Raw genomic sequence first — 17,707 nt, forward strand, 5'->3', positions numbered from 1 at the left:
ATTGTCATTGGTTACAGAGACAGTTTAGTCCATAATTTCCAGTGATGTCATGAAAATGCCTAGTTTGGTGTTCGGAGAAAATTTTGTCTCTTGCATCTTATGACTGGGTTTTATTTGTTTGTACTCGGTGAACACATTCATAAATTCCCAATACCTGGCTTGAAATTGTATTCTTTTGAAAATAACTTTTTAAATTGAGAGATTTCTTCATTATGCTGTAGTATGAGTGAGACTGTACAACATGATCTGCTCCAACTTAAATGGAGAGTTCATGCAAGCAGAAGGTCATACAGAAAAATAATGTTGAGGGTTCCTTGTTTGGTTATGAAAAGGGTTTGAACAATCAAACTAAAGTTCTGCTCACATATTTCCATGATAATTTCTTCCCTCCATCTGCACTGTGGGGTCAACAGAATACAGGTTGCCAAGTATGGTGTATTTTATACTTTTTTTTTTTTTTTGCTGTTGAATAGTGACGTAAATGTCATTTTCCCATCTCACTTACTGTTTTTTTTCTTATGCTCAAAGTCCAGAATTAGCTGAAAGACTGAAATAATCAGGTCAGTTGAACAGAAGGCTCCTTGGTTTTTTGCCTGTCTGCCTGACTTCAGGTAAAGGGCTAAAGGACAAGCTCAAATTTAGAGCCATTACTAGAAACATGCTTCAGCCAGTCAGGTAAAACCTGAAACAAAAAATTGCTCAGAGTTGGATCCCAAGAGGAAGAAACTCTCTGTCTTGGCCCTTATTTACTAGTGATGAGGCCGATGGCTTGAGAATAGCAAGTTACACATCATAAACCTGATGGTACTTTGTGTGTGTAAATGCTGCCTTTTTGTGTATTGTTCAACTTGTAGCCTCATCACAGTAGTTTGTGATACAGATTCTCTTTCATCTGCCAAAACACTGCGCTATTTTAAATGCATAAGGAAAAGGTTCTTCCATCCGTAACCAACACTGGGTTTATTTATTGTTCTATAATAGAGTACTTAACTCTGCTCAGTAGTCTTTCTTGCCCAAATGTATCATCTTTCATTAGAAGTATCTTAAGCCAAATATGATCAGATACTGAAATTACAGCAGTTACTTAAAATTAGATTGTGTAAATAAATTGACCATAAAAGACTAGAAACTCCAATGACCTGAACAACATGAATAAAGTCTTTTGTGTTTTCCTCCCTAGTCATGCCAACAGTTTAGTGGAAATTACTTCTAATTAATCTGAGGAGGAGAGAGAAAACTGAAAGTGTTGTTCTGCAATAAGCCACTCTTATGAAACTTGGGTGTATTTGTCCGTAGCCCAGAGATCCAGTGCTGGATTTTCCATCTCATGTGTTTGCAATATCTAAAGCCATCAGTTACACAAGTCTCTCTTTTTTCTTCTTTAATTACAAGCCTGATAAAAAGTCTTGTTAAGGAGTTAAGAGCAGAATGCAGATAGATAGTGTAGTAACTAGCTGATCCCCCGAAGTATTACAGGTTTTCTCAGGAGAGCTGCAGTTATTCCCATAAATAAGTGCATTGACAAGGGCTGTTCACACAAGGCACTTGGGTTTTCCTCTGTGTGACTATTTCCACTGTAACTAGGAGCATGAAGTTGTGAATCTTCCTTTCCAAGTGCTTGAGAAGAGAATGTTGCCGTTAGGCTTTGTGAGAGGGATGGATGTGAACCCAGGCACGTTTGCAGGGCTGTTGGAAGACATTGGCTCCATTTCTGGTAATGCAAAGCAGCAGTACTTTGTGTGTGTCATCTAGTGACGGATTTAAGAGCTGCTAAGCACATGGTGGTCAGCCAACGTAAGCTTGAGCCCCAGGTAAAGGAGGCTCTTTCCAACTCTTTCCCAACTCTTCCTAAGCAAGTGTTTTATGAGTAGATGTTTTATAAAGGCAGCATTGCCCCATCGCTTTCTTGGGGCATTTCTAACACAGCAGCAGCCACCACTGCACTTACAAGGAACCAGACATTGTCAGTCATGGGCTATTGGGAATGTTATTTTAGATTTAGTTCTCTACATTTGACCTACCACTGCAGTTCCACAGCACATTAAGTTGGCATAAGCTCGTGCTACTGTTGAAAGAGCTGTTCCTGCCTCCTGGCAGAGACATTTCTAGAGAGAAATGTCCTGGGTTATGCTGACTTGAACCACTCCTAAAAGTGTAGGTCTGTATAAAATGCCTAAAGGCTACAGCAGTGTATGGCTTCAGGGTCTGAATCTCTGCTCTTCCTGTGGCGGGCACGATAACCCTGACATTACCCCACCCTGTCTTGGCTGGAGTCTCATGCAGGCCCTGGACTCGCACGTACTCCTGCAGCAGCCAGCTCAAGAGAACTGGCTGCTTAGCACTGCTAGAATGCCATTAAACCAGTATCGATTCTGATAGGAAATTGAGTCTGTAGGGGGAAAAAAGAGGAGTTAGATCAATAATTCTGCATACAATGAGTCTTAAGACTACCTTCTCTCAACTGTGCCATGGTTTTGCTAAGCAGATACTGCAGGAGTTAATGGACACGGAAAGGAATCTTACTGGTCCTTGGTCCTCCCCTGGCCCCAGGGTGTCCTGCAGCCAGACCGGTGTCATTCAGGGAATCTCAGGCCAGGTGAGGTTTATTGTGAGGTGGGGAGATGTGATTTCTGTGCGAGGCCTCTGGGCCACAGGAAACCAGCATACACTTCTTACCCAGACATGGTAGCAAATAGGAAAGCTCATCAGCTGCTTTGTTATTGCTGTTTTTCAGCCTCCTTTTTGTTTCAGCAGCAGTGTAACAGCAGTGGGAATGCCAGGGAGAAGGGAAAGGCTCACAGGGTAACTGAAGGAAGGGAACTGTCAGCATCAATTGCACTACAGTTCTTAAACCGTAAAAAAAAGCAATTATATTTTCTTGTCATCTGCTTGTTTCATAAAAGAAAAGCATTTCCATCATAGAAGGGGGTGAATTTAGCACAAGTTAAGCAGCTGTAGGAAAACAAAAGCCCAATTGCCCACTTTTATGAATATGAGATTTTGAATACACTCTGCTTGCATAAGACTGCACTATTTAGATCCACACATCCTTTTGTCTTGCTTCAGTCACAAAAGGGAAATATCTGCCCATGTATATTGTTCTTCCTTTGTTTCCTATGAAATATTGTTTTAGACAACACGAAGTTCTTTTTAAATTTTTTTTTTCTGAATTATTTTTAGAACCAGAGCATTTTCTCTTTCACTCAGTGTAAAATTAGTGAGCTTTAATTTGCTCTGCATTGCACTTTATATATTTTTTCACTGGTTGGGCTATGTATTTTTGATATACAAAACAACAATGGTTTTGTTAATCTAGTTTTAACTAGAAATTAACCATGAAAGTAAGATGTTTTTATAAAAATCCAAGTTCCATAAAATACAGCAAATAAGTGGTTTAGAGCAGAGATTTTTTTTATTTTAATGATCTGTTGAGAAATAGCTTCTGAAATTATTTACCATTTGGAAAATTCAATACAGAATGGCCACCCTGGTTTAAGATGAAATATGAATAAGCAGGAGACACAGTTCTAGACATAGAGTTGGCTTATATGCAAAACCTGCGTTTGATATGGGTCTTAAAAAATTAGCCTAATCTAGTTTAAAGAAGCATATAACGGTTGAATAAGACGGTTAAAATGAAAAGAGCTCACAGAAAAGTTGAATTTGGTTTCACTCAGTCACCAAAGAGATGGGTTTTCACCGCGCTGATGCCGTGTGGTGAAGCCCCTTGTCTCTGGAGGGGCTGGACTCGCACAGGTACCTGACACCACTGGCTGCTGTATGTGTGTTTGGATGCTCCTGCTTTCAGCGGTAGCTCTCCAAAGCCTCACACTCAAAGGCCTGCTACCAGTTTGCCAGCGGTATTTCCATTTGTTTTGTTTTGTTTTTGTTTTTTCTGTCTTCATCCTCTCCAGTTTTGGAAACCAGCGTCCTAAAGACAATCATCTTGTTTCTAAATGAGCTAATGAAGAACTCATCTTCCCCCTGATTTCAGTGTTAAACGTACAGCCCTAATGGTGAGCATGTAGTTTAGCTCGAGAATTTCCAGATGCCAGTTTCAACACTTCAATTAAAGAACAGCTACTCTACCCCAGCACAGAATCCCTTCAGATCTCGTGGAGTATATTGAAAAATAAAGACCTTTTTAATCCAAACCACACCTGGAAAAGTGGAAGTCTGCGGTGACTGGAGAGCAAAGCCCAGGGCAGTGCAGCAGGGAGGCCTCTCAGGAGCGAGTCCTGCATGATGGGTGCCTGCGTGCTCAGACCTGCACAGCTTGGACGTCCTTGACACTCTGTTGTGAAATCCCTGCAAAAGTGCTTTGTCAGCCACCTCGCAGAGTCCTCGGTTCCTTTTCAGAGAGCGAGAGCAGTGACAGGCCTGCTCTGAGGTGGCAGTCCGTCCGACAGCACAAATAACAGTTCTGTTGTCCCACTGGTTTCTGTATCTTCATGTGTGTTTGAAAGAAATCTTACAAGACTTTTGCACGTAGATGACGCTCCTTAGCAATCTGATTTGATCCTGCCCTCTGGGGTCAGTCTGTGGGGTGGCATGGCAGATCTAGATGAGGTACTTCCACTGCCAGTGACTTGCACGTAGCAAAACATTTTCTTACTAGAAGCAGGTGGTTTTTCTTTGCTTTTTCTTAAGATAAACACAGAACAACAAAATGCCACCATGCAGACCTTTGTTAAGCTCTCACTGTCTCCATGTAGCACCAGCAGCTGGGGAGAACTCCAGAGTTCAGAGGACCTTGGCCATAACTCATCAGTCTGAAAATGTTTTAGCGCTGGATCAAAAACACACAGACTTGGGCTCTCCAAAATTCCTCTAAGAATTTTCTTGTTATTTTAGATGAAAAAGTGTTAAAATCCTTGTGTCTGCATGTGAACCAATTCTGCCTGCGGAACCAAGAGCACTTCTCATAGACTTCAGAGATGCAGGGAGTCCTTCTCAGTACAAGTCATGATGCTCCAAACATTTCAAATATTTTTCTTAAAAACATTTGTGAAATTAGCGATGTGTATATTAATGCATAAATGTCTATGAAAATAATTGAATGAAAAGACTAAGGATAGATACTTGCACTTGAAATGTTAAAGAAAGACTACTCATTTACTAATTTGCTAAGCATTAGCTCCTGAGTTTTATTAATGCACTAAACCAGGATTGGACAGAGTAACTTTTTCTAAAAGCTGGGAAGGAATATTTATTTCTCAAGTTATTCAAGTCATTCAGGTAAAATAGTTTCTTTATGGTCACTGAGTTTTAGAAGGAGCAAATCTTATCCTCTTGCACTTCTACTATTCATTGTATGGAAAAAAATGTTATCTGCTTTTTCATTTCCCAGCAAATGATCAGTTCACTAGCTACAGGCAAAGTTTCTTAACTTACATTGCAAAATATGCTTTGATAAATATACTCTCCTCCTTGTGAATCCTGATTATCCGATTATTACATTTTTTTCTAGTTTCAAAAATGTTTTTGCGCAGTTTTCATGGATACGGTGGAATAAAAATTACCTGGAAGAATCTCAGTCATCTAATAAGTGCATGAACCACTTTTGTTCCTAGTTAAAAATTAAGAAACATGAAGTATCATGAAAAAAGTCAATTCCTTGATGAATGAGATATTTATAGAAGATAGAACATCTTGATTAGTAAAAAGCAGTAAAAATCTTTGTTGAAGTTATATTTAGTAGCAAACCACTGTTTTAGTAAGTATCACAAGTGAGAAAGCCATTTTTCTTCCAAAAAAGCACAAATGGAAAACAAGACTAAAACAGATCATTTAAACCAAGGTTTTCTCCTTGCCTTTAAGTCCATCCTGCCCGGTACGTTGCTGTTGTATGTTCAGGGATGCTCAGGATAATAGACATTCCTCATGGGAAGCAGCTAGATTCCAAAGCATTAACCAAAATAAAAGCAAAAGTGAGCAAACTCATAGGATTTTCTAAATACTAGCTCAGCTATTGAAAAGAAAAAAAAAAAAGGGCAAAAAAGCTCTACTCACTGCTGAACTAGAATTTCAGCATTTTAAAATAATCACGTTTTAATCTAGTTCATACACCATAGCAAAAAACAGGTTTCTGTTGGTTTGCTCGTTTGTCGTATAGGGCTTACACTTTGTTACTCAACCTTGGAGTGGGGGACGCCAGTACTTAGATGACCAGAGCTGAAGTGGAATCGTGAAATCCCCAAATCTGTTTTACGTTATTACATAAACAACAGTCTTCGAATGAAAAACTACTTAAAATTATCTCAAAAAAGCAAGAAGCAAAAGCAGCTAATTCCTTTTTGGGGGATGACATTCAGTTATGATTAACTCACAGGCTTAACTGGGCTCCTGCATCTTGGTCAGGTCATGCTCCTTGTTGAAAGCAGATGGTGATGAGACTACATAGCAAAGAACCTTCATTTGATCTTCCTAAAATGAATGTATGCGTACGAACTATGCATTTTCATACTGTATCTCGAACGAATTGAACTCCAACCTTTTCCCCTCGGTTAGGAACCCCCAGACTTCAGGAGTTCAGGTGGCATGGAGGCTCCTCAGGGGTTGTGGTCTCACAGCTGAGACATTGCTTAAAACACTCAACCCTTCATCCCAAGCATTGACTGGACCTCAGGGCTGGGGCGTGTAAGAGATTAAGGAAGGATCAGAGGTGGTTTTTAGTGTACCCTCTGTTGGAAGGGAGTAGGAAAGATGAAAAATTGATGTCTTGTTCCTTTAGCTGGTGTAGTTAAATGAAGGGAAAAGGTATTGCATGCCACATTCTTACCTAATTTTTTGCTATGATATATGTCAGCCCAGTCTGGTCAATGAATGGTGTTTCTTACAGTTCATCCTACAGGAAGAAAGTAAAAAAAAAAATAGATGTATTAAGAATATCCTTGCTTGAGAGTCAAGCACGCCTGGACTCAACAACAAAGAAAGATTTTGTTTATATGCAAACTATTCAAATATTTGATACCAGTATGAAGGCAGTAGTATTCTTATCTGTCCAGAGATGTGCACTCATCTAGGTTATGTTTAATTGAAAACTATTTTTGCAGTATGTATTTGATGGGCTAAGGCCTTTAATTTTATATTCTTTACAAGAATTAGTGTGGAAATTATATTTTCCCATTTGAACTCCCTGCCCATGCTAGTTGTCCATTTGCGTAAAGAATATTTCCACTACTACTTTGGGTTGTTATTTTTTTTAAACACTGTACTTTAAAAAAAAAAAAAAAAAAATGCAGTGCTCTTTGTATGTTGTTCAATAGAAAAACATATTCCCTACCAGGGCCCCTACACCGTGACCCACAGAACCCAATGACTTGACAAAACATACCTGAGGCCAGGTCTGCAGCAGTCACCAGCTGCCGTATCCCCCAGAGCTGGGAGGGTTTCTGTCAGCAGAGGCCCTGTCCCCAGGAGGGTGACGCAGAGGCGGCAGCTGGAGGGACGCTCAGCCTGGCCAGGGAGGCTCTCCGGAGCTGGCACGTGGCCCTCGCCGCAATGTGGCCCGTACCAGCGACACAAAGACGCTGCTGCATTTCTCTGCGATCTGAAACTGTCCCTGGGGGCCGGTGGAGCTCCAGCCGCGGTCCCTCAAATCACAGCTCCGACTGCACCCGTCGGTCCTTTGCTGTCACTTACTATCACCAAGTTAACTTTTTAAAATGAGAAAGAGCTTCCAACTCTGGCACTAATGGAAATACTGAATACTTTTAATATATATATATTTGGGAAGTATTTGAAAGAAGTGTTTCGTCTTTTTTTATACGACTTTTAGCCAAATAGAAGTATGCTGATTATTACTTCTGTGGATACCTGTCCACCTGTAAATAAACTCATATATTCAGGTACATGAACCTGAAGAAAAAAATAATAAAGACTGTTCACTGGCTATGCGCTTTGCTAGCTTTTGGTTCCTTTGTACATAAGAGGTAACTGTTTAAATGTTGGGTGGGGGGTTTTTTAATTTAATTCCTGTTCCTCTAAAGAAAGAAGAAGAAAAAAACTTTTGACTTTGTTTTCTCTTTTCTGAGTCAATACAAAGATTTTCTAACTTTTTACTGCAGAAATGGGTAAATACCTGGTGCTATGTGAATTTGAGTCACACTGGCCATAGCAGACACACCAGTTAGAATGCACTTTTCCTGTGGCACATAATGTATTTTCTCAGAAGGGACTTTCAAAGGACCATCAGATGTTTACATTTCTTCTTGTTGCCCCAGATAGTTTTGAATATTGAAATAACTCCCCAAAATGGAGAAAGTCATGATCCATTACTGATGCGACGAATCCTTAACATTTAGGTATCTATGACAGGTTTGTACAAATACCATTTTAGAGATAGTTGAAATATCGGGCTTTCATACTTTGTAATGCTTTGATGTGACAATAATTATGCTGTTGCTATCTAGTCTAACCTCATTGTAGACCTGTATCCTCCTGTTAATGGTTATGTCATGAATTGCACTGGCTTGAATTCAGCCAAATACTGACTGTTCAGCTGAAATATTCTGACTGTTATGATGTCCACAAAACATTAATTAAATGCACTTGTATCTGACTACCACAGAGTATGTCAAATTATTCATATAATAAAACCCTTGTGTATAACTTTCAATACTCGTTTGTGTGAACTTCAGTTCTTTTACAGCCATGAATGTCACACGAACCAAGGACCGGCACAAGTCACTGATGCCTTTGCATTGACTTCATCACAAACGGGAATGAATTCCTTCCATCAGACGGCAGATGTTTAGTCACCGTAACATAAGATAAGACACATGGGACAGGAACATGGCCCTTGAATTTTAAGTTTTCACCCTGTGAATTTTAAGTGCATCCTTCAGCTAGTGACTGTGCTTTCCCACTTCCAGGGAGACAGATGCTGTAAAGCTGGTCTTTCCGATGCATTAAGCTGGGGACACTTTTCCTGTCCTGCTCCTGCCTGGCAGCAGCAGAACAGCCTCCCTGTCTGTGCACAACGAGGAACACTCCTGAGAGGAAAAGCTTCGTTTGAACAGGATTTGCCTTTCTCATGGCAAAGCTAATGAAGCTACTGCTTTAAACTTGCAAGTTGGAAACATTCCTGAACCAAGGAGTACTTCGCTAAAAAAAAAAAAAAGAAGGTATAAACTACTACCATTTCTGTCCAAGTTCCCAACTCCCCTTCTGGCTTTGTTAGGTTATATTTAGATTTTCCTTTGGTTAGTGCAGTCCTACCCACCACTGCAAAGCCAACTCCAATATAAATAGTAATGCTATTAAATTTAATGAGCAGTTTAATCACTCTTCTTCTGTTCGTATTTTCCTCCCTTCAAGCAACACCTCCTCACCACACACATGCACACACCGTTGTCCATCCCCAGTAAAGATCTCTGAACTGATCAGTTCTCTAAGCCAGAACTGCAGTGATGCTGCCCAAAAACCATCTGTAACCTCACCAACAGTCAAGATTGTCCCCACAGTCCCTTCCCGAACATGGATGTGACCACAGATGTCACCCCGCGGGCACCAGGCGCTGCCGGAGCGAGCAGCCGGAGGAGCCTCCTGGTTTTACCGCCCCGCTCCTGCCAGGCAGGGTCCCAGATCTCTCTGACCTGTGTCATTAGAGCAGGTGACCTAGAGCTGATTCCTCTAGATTAAAAAAGGAAGGGATTTGAAGTCATATAATTATCAAGAAAGCATTTGAGTTGTATTTTGGATTAAATTCCACTAATTAAATGCCACTTTAAGAGATAATGATCTCTGCTGTAGCTTAAGTTTCTGAAGACAGGCATACGGACCGTTACAGTTCTCTTTATGCAAACAACGTGTTTGCTACTCTTGTACATTAAAGGGATTTCATTTATCTCCATATTCCATGCCTACACACCCTCCTCTCCACTCCCACACAGGCTCTGTGTCTTTTTGAGCCAGTTCTGAGCAGCTGGAGGAAGTGACTACCTAAGGTGCATTTACTTCAGAAATATTTCAAATCCTCATGTATTTCCTTTAGAAAATTTTGAGACAGAATGATTCTTTCTCTGCCTGCATCCATAACTCCCTCTAACCTCATTTCTTTCAGCTAAAATAATTCACTAAATAAATATTTGGGCTTCAAAAGCAATAAAACAATTTTTTTTTAATATCCTGTGCATTTTGGACTCCAAATGTGGCCATCATCTTTTTTTTCATGCCAGTACCTTTGAGACCTGTTCTCCAAATGTGGCATTACATAATCATTATGTTATAGTTGGGAGGTCCTAATGGAAACCTGCTGCACCAATAGCAACTTTTTAGCAATGAAAATACCACTTAGAGAACAATAACATTATTTTGGTGCCCCTTAGTTGAATGCATTATTTTCTAGTTTATTTGCTTTAACTGCCAACTTTTTCCTCTCTCTCCCATTCACTCTTTTTTATTATGCCAAGAAAAATATTTAGGTTATTAAAAATGCCATATTGGTTTGAAGACTAAGCTACATTTCTCTTTTTGGCTAACAAAATAAAGAGCAAACATTATACTAAGATGTCCTGAATTTAGCTTTGGAGAAGAGAAAGAATTTGCGCCTTCCTGAACTATATTTTCCTGCTTTATCCCCAGATGATACCACCATGAACAGATGCAGCTTTTTTACTTCTTTTACAATGTTTGGAGAAAGAGAAGAGTTTTCACACACAATTGTTTCAATGTAAGGCAAACAACAAGCAAATTTCTCATTACTCTTTGTCTCAGCTTTGCCTTGTAATCTCTATAGTACAGTGTCTTGCTCTGAAACAAGACTTCATTGATTTTTTTTTGCCAGGCTATAAAAAACAAAACAAAATTTACGGTATGGACAGGGAGGAACCACTACCCGAGACTGGGTTAAACAACCAAGCTTGTTTTTAACCAACCTTCTGGCAAAGCTCCAAGTGTCTCGATGTGACTCTGCAGATCACTGACCCACCAAACTTTAACTTCAGTATTTGTCTGTAATATGTGGCCGTTCCATTTTGGCTAGAAGCAGACCTGCCCTGCCTTCTCAGACTTATTAACTGTTGCCTTCGCAGGCTTTTTAGCTTTCCTCCATAGTACTATGAGCAGCATTTTTAATATATATTATAATATATATGTGTGTGTGTGTATAGTACGTATGTGTGTGTATATACAGGGTTCAGAGATACTTTCCACAAAATTAGTTTTCAAAATGAGAACATGCAGAAAAATGGAAGATAACTAGAAATCAATCCTTTTTTTAGGAGACATTAGATTAAAAATATGTGCAAGCTAAAACTGTATTACATACAACTGTTCCTGAAAGCAACTCAGCGCTCACCAGTTTTACTGAAACATGTGGGAACCGCGCACTCTCCGTATCTGAAAAAAAATTTAAGACCAGTCACTGGAGGTGCAAACTTATGCGGTGCTGACCTCTTGTGGTACGCAATGAATCTGCAGTCGCCAAAAATAGCCGGCAAAAGTCACCCCCACGGCGAGGCTGGTGAGGCACCGGGAGGCTGGAGCTCCAGAGCCCGGCTGGGAACACAGAGAACAATAAAGAGGCGTCCCAGAGAGCACCACTGCCCCATTACATTTTCATTTGTAACTCCCGAGCACATAAAATCCTACATCTAACACAACACCAAAACACAGTAAATCTATCAGATAACAACAGTTCATCAATTTGAGAAGGATTTATCTAAACTTTTCGCAAGGCATTACAAACAGCTTTAGCTGGGAAGCATTAGACTAACAGAAATCTCATCACTGATCCTTGCAGATCAGAGCTGTATTTGTGTCATATTTATCACCAATACTGAACTGTCTCGTGTTCAAGGCACGGAGCATCCCTCTCTCATTACTTGTGGCTGAGTGCATTTGACTAATTAGACTGTAGAAGTCCAAGTGTCTTGCCTCAGTCCTGATCTCTTTCTTGTTGCCCTGTTCCCCACCAGTGTGTTATAAGACAACTGTCACAGAACAGTATACATGCTCTATATCTCCATGATCCCCTCCTCTGAGCATTTGTCTGTATCATTCAAATCACCTCACCTATTCTACTCAGGCATCAGAGGATCAGAAAATGAGTCAAGAAGTGGAAACCCAAATATTTTTAATTGTGTCCCTTAACGGTAAGCCTGTTTCAGGTCACAGGGAGCAGACACTACTGGCTCTGCCAGGAATGAGCTGTCAAAGCCTGAGGGCTGTGACAGAGGACAGGATTAATCATGTTCTCATCCCACTCTGAACTCCAGCTGCACCAGGCACCCTTTCATTTCATTACACCTTTAGCTGTCCCCCAAGACCTGCTCCCCGGGGCACACCCCACCCCTCTCCAGCTGCTGCAGGGCATCCCCTGCCCTCCGAGCAGCACGGGTCACACCCTCAGACACAACGTGTGCAATGTGGGGTTGTCATATGCAGGGAGAGGAGTTGGACTCGATGATCCTTGTGGGTCCTTCCAACTCAGGACATTCTACGATTCTGTGACTCTAGAACAGTGCCCCCACAAGCACTCCATAAAAAGGGTGCTCCAAGTCCTGTCTCAGAAGGGGGAACTCATTTGTTCCCACAGTCTTGCTCTTCTAGCAATGCACAAAAAAGCACCATGTACAAAGCAGTGATTCCCAGGGCACCCTCCGAAATGGGAGCACACCGAGGATGCCTTTGTCTTCCCACACAGCTGGAACTGCTACTTGAACACAAACAAGAGAGTCCTTCCAGCTAAAGCTCCTGTGCTCTAGTCTCACCCCCTCACAGTGAGCAGAGAGGAAGCCACCCCAGAAATCACTGCCAGACACACTTCTTAGCCCTTTTCAGGCCATGAACACACCTTCTAGTAATCTTGGAGCAGAAACTGGCTCTTTATTTTTGCTCTTCTTTATTTTTCCTTTTCTTTATTTTTCCTCTCTTTTCTCTTCCCAGCAGGTTCCTTACCCTGGTGTACATTAGTATCACCACTGTTATTTCCCGTCATGCCTGAGGTATGAAGTTAGTAAAGTGGTGACTCACGTAACCAAGTTTAGCCTGAGCTTTCAGCCAGGACTGACCAGGCATCCTGAAGCACTGTAATGCGGAGGTTTCTGTTCGGAGACTCAAATGATGTTCTCTTTAGAAAGGGCTGGTTCCTTCCTTCTGGTCACAGACCCCTTGACCTGTGAAAGCAAACAGGATACAGAATAAGGGGTGGAAGGAGGAAGGAAAACGTTTTTTTCACTTCCAAGGCTTTGGTAGAAATCTGAAATACCAAAAAAAAAATCCAGAAAATCCCACTCCCAGGCTGCTTCTTTCTTGGGTTCTCTTTTCTTCAGAAGTTTACATTTTCTCTCAGAATGGTGGTCAGGAGTTTGGGCATTTCAGGCTAAGCTTATGCCATATGGCTCACTACATGGGGTGATTTTCAGAGCTCCTCCCTCCACCAGCTCTGTTGCTTCCCAAAGTCAGCAGCAAAATGAGAAGCACACTCTCTCACTGAAGATGTTTCATATTTAGAATCAATGCTTCATAAAAAGGGGTCCTGTGCTAGATGGCTACGAGGCGTGTGGAGGGAGGCAGACCTGGTGTGGTGTCAGGGCAGGGGAACCAGAAAGCCGTCAGAGGAAAACAAGATGAAAGTAGAAGGGAAATGAAGCAAGTGGGTGATAGAATAATTCTGTTAAATAGGGAGAAAGTGAGAAGGATAAAAGGATCTCTTTTATTTGAATTTTATTCTCATTTCTGTTGCAGTTTCCTTCCTCTGCTGTATATTATTATCACCTCTATTATAAAACTTTCTGGTTGCTTGCAATTATCCCCCCTTTAATCTCCTGCTAGGCTCTTCTCCTTTGATCCAGCACAGTATGTGCCTTCTTGCCATATGACTGATTGTGTGACTGCTGCATATATATGTAAAAAATTATATTTTTTTGGACCCCTTGTGTCTCCAGTTCAAGTCTATAAAGCCTAGGCAAAGTTGCATGCCCTTCACAAAATCCTTTCTGCCTCAATTAGGGTGGATTCAGCTCCTAATAAAAATGTCCCAAATGCAAAACTCCTTCTAACATCTTCGTTTTATTTTTGCACGTAAGTTACAGTTATAATTTCATATAATAAAAGAACACAAGCTCCAGAGAGGGCCACGTAATTATGCCCTTCATCGCAAGGCTAAGCTGAGCTCAAGGAGAAGAGACAAGGCTGTTACTGGCAGACCCTCAATTTTTTCTCCTAATTTCAACTTTAAAACAAACAAACAAAAAAACCCACCACCTCCTCCTGTTGCTCCCTCCTACTGGCTTCTCCTGGGACCACAGCTTGCCCTGTCCCTGCAAACCAGGCTTGATGTCAGGGCTAAGATGTAACTGGGCTGGGACCTGAGGGCCAGGAGAAGAGCCCTGAGACAACAGGGAAACGGGGCAGAGTCAGTCAGAAAGTCAACAGGAAAGATGCTCCTTCTCCAAAGGACAAACCGCTGCTTCCTCTGGTGGGAAACAGGAGGCAAAGCAGAGCTGCCCAGCCAGCCTGCCCCCGTCCCTCTGCAGAGGGCAGATCCCTGCTTGCTCACAGCACTGGCACCAGGCAACACTGGCTGAAGCCCTGTTCTCTGTTTTCTCACTCCTCTTAGATCATATCTTCTTAGCTGTGCTCCACCCTTTGGAGTGCATGAAACACAACAACTCTGGTTGGCAAGGAATTCTCACCTTCCTTCTTCTCCAAAGGGAACACTGAAGAAACGGTCTGGATGGTCTGAAGTAGTCAACTGTATTTCTGAATGTTGTGAAGAGTATCAAAAAAATACCAAAGCCCACATAATACTTAGCAGTTTGTAACATGATTATGGTTAATTAAACCTTTTGATTTTAAAAGGAATATGATGGAAAAATTCTTCGTTACCTTTTTCACACAGCTCAAATAAGCTCAGAGAAAAAAAGAGCCACAGGAAGGAGGCAGGAGTGCACCTCAGCTGTGACTCTCTTCCTGGCCTGCACACATCTTCTGCAAAGCAACACATCTTCCAGAAAAATCAAGCTGTTATTCTCCTTGGCTATAAAGAACATCTGCTTGTCATGTCCTCCAGAGTATCAGCTCTCCTTTCAGATTACTTTTCCATCATTCCTTCTACATCTGCAACTGCAAACTCATACCCATCACCAACACCACCCTGTCTTCACTATCGCCTTCCTTGTGTGACCACAGTTGTTCCTTATATTGTTCTGCATTCAAGTAAATCCCCCAACAATAATGCAAGTTACAGCACTTCATGTTCTAGTATTCTTAGATCACAACATGACCTTGAACATCTCTCCACTTCACAGACTACACTGCAGAAACACACAGGTTTACTGAGTTCAAAGAGAGACCTCAAGATTTTGCTGCCTCACATCCTCCGCATGCTCTACTCACCACAACTCACTGGCATGTCTCAGGCAATGGAGCACAGCTTTCTTGTTCTCTTTTTAAAATCTCAAACAATGCTGAGTTTATTGATGCCCCCTGTGTTCCACCCTGGTGATTAATTACATCCCCCTCTCAGAAATATGCTTCTCTTGATATGTTGTTGCAGGTTCTAACATCAAGAGCAAAAAAATGGATCTTGCTATGCAGAACTGAAAACACCTTTTGCAGCTGCAAGTATCAACACCCACTCATAGTGTTGCCTTTTTCAACCTTCTCTTCAGTAAGGTGCATTAGTCAGGCTCCCAAAATAAGCACCTTCAGGGCTTATTGTCAGTTCTTGTGGTCCTCCTTTGAACTCAAGCCAGCCTGTGCCTTCCAAAAACATTAACAACTGTGGCAATAAATACACCTGATAAGAGTTCACAGAACATTAACATCAGCAAGCCAACAAATGGCCACCAAGTGCTGGAGAGTGTTACGTGCAGGGGATATATAACAGACTGTGGAGACCCTTTAAGACCTCCAAAGGGCAGCTGCTCCCCCAGGGAGCGGGGATGCGCACAGCTGATGGGAATTGACTCACAGGGCTGGATGCCCAGCTCAGAGACTTCAAAGGCTTTCAGTCTGGGAGGGGGTGAGGTTGTTTGCCTTGGTGATTCAGGTCTCTTATGATCAGCTTATGATCTTCCTCATGAGGGGAGGAGGAGGGGCAGGTGCTGATCTCTTCTGACAACTGATGATAAATTCCAAGGGAATGGCAGGAAGATGTGCCAGGGGAGGTTTAGGTTGGGTGTTAGGAAGAGGTTCTTCAGCCAGAGGGTCGTGGAGCACTGTCAAGCTGGACAGAAGTCTCAAGAAGAAATTAGACAATGCCCTCAGACACATAGTGTGGATTTTGGGTTTGTCATATGCTGGGACAGGAGTTGGACTTGGTGAACCTTGTGGGTCCCTTCCAACTCAGGACATTCTATGATTCTATGAACCTGAAGAAAAAACATAATGGACTCTGTTGGTTTATGTTTGCTGGGCATTGATGTTCCAATTTCCTAGGCTCTAGAAGATAAAAAATATTTGTACACATCACTACTGAACTAATAGTGGTAGCAGTTGTCTCATTAGGATGGTAAGAGGTATAAAATGTGGTCAGTCTGCTAGTTCACAACATGAACAAGAAGTTGTGGATGGGTTGTGGGGCTGGAGCTAGAATATGTAGAGCTCTGATTAAATACGTGCACAAATGCACTCTTTGATGTGTTGATGAGTCTGACATTCACAGAGGGAAGACAGATGCACTGGGGGTAACTCCTGATGTGGCTCCCATGAGGCATGGGCTCCAGGGCTCTCCGTTCAGGTTTCCTGTGTTAGCAGTGCAAAGCAGAAGGGCTCTCACAGGCTGTTCTGGCAGCTCAGGTTTCCTGGGGTGTCAGAACTTCATGGGCAGCCTCCTGCTGCCAGGACCCCACCTCTCTTTGGGTGAGCTGGGCTCCATTTCCCCATGCATGGTGTTGCTCATCACACAGGGAGATAAGTGAACTGCTAGATACTGAGGTTTGCCTTGGGTTTTGATGTTTTCTCTTCTGATCTTAAGGTGTGATCATGAGTCTATGTGGTGCATGTTTCATCAGGAATCAGGTTTCAGTAGCATATGTAAAGGCTTTTTTTCACAGCCTAAAGACTCAAGGCTGCACTCAGTCTGTTCTGATGCCGTTTTCTCTCAGATGCCCACGGGCTATATTTCATCTAGAACAACTTCGGAACGTTTCAGACATACAAAGGCTATCCACCATCTTCTTGGTAAACTGTATCTTAACCACCTGGCAAACTACATGTCAAGCTCTGGTGTGAATTGCTCTCTGTACCTAGTTAAATCTGCAAAGGGGGTACAGACAAGCAGGCTGTAACTATCCGAAGTGGAAGCTGGCCAGAGCATAGGGCTCTGTCTTCTCCCTGTTACTCCAGGTTACATAGAATCATGAAAATATTTTGATTGGAAAATACCCTCAAGACCATGGAGTCCAACCATTAACCTAACACTGTCACTAAACCATATCCCTAAGAACCTCATCTATGTGTCTTTTAAACATCTCCAGGGGTGGTGACTCCGCCACTTCCCTGGGCAGCCTGTTCCAATGCCTGACTTCCAGGAGAAGGGGAGAGTGCGCTGGCAACTGCAATCCCAGCATTTAGCAAGAACACTCTGCAGTGTGTATTGTTCACCTGCTGACTTCAAACAGTGTCAGAGTACAGATACAAAGGCCAATGGGGAGCAGGATGCACATGGACTTCAGAGGAAACACTTGGTTACCACAGCTCTTCATCCAGACAGAAGGGAAGAAGAATTATTGAATTCTCATTGTAGGGGTCACAA

At 42.0% G+C, this 17,707-nt stretch overlaps 1 protein-coding gene across 1 annotated transcript in view; it reads left to right on the forward strand.

Moving 5' to 3' along the window:
- The window catches only part of ZNF704 (zinc finger protein 704), a 104,406-nt gene extending 95,786 nt beyond the window's left edge, over positions 1 to 8,620 (forward strand). Inside the window, exon 10 of the mRNA XM_082045353.1 lies at positions 3,915 to 8,620. The gene's annotated coding sequence lies outside the window, so the exon portion shown is untranslated. The remainder of the gene's footprint in view (positions 1 to 3,914) is intronic.
- The last annotated feature ends 9,087 nt before the right edge of the window (positions 8,621 to 17,707 follow it).

The sequence above is a fragment of the Streptopelia decaocto genome (genome assembly GCF_964273445.1).
Source record: "Streptopelia decaocto genome assembly, chromosome: 2".
NCBI classification, from domain to species: domain Eukaryota; kingdom Metazoa; phylum Chordata; class Aves; order Columbiformes; family Columbidae; genus Streptopelia; species Streptopelia decaocto.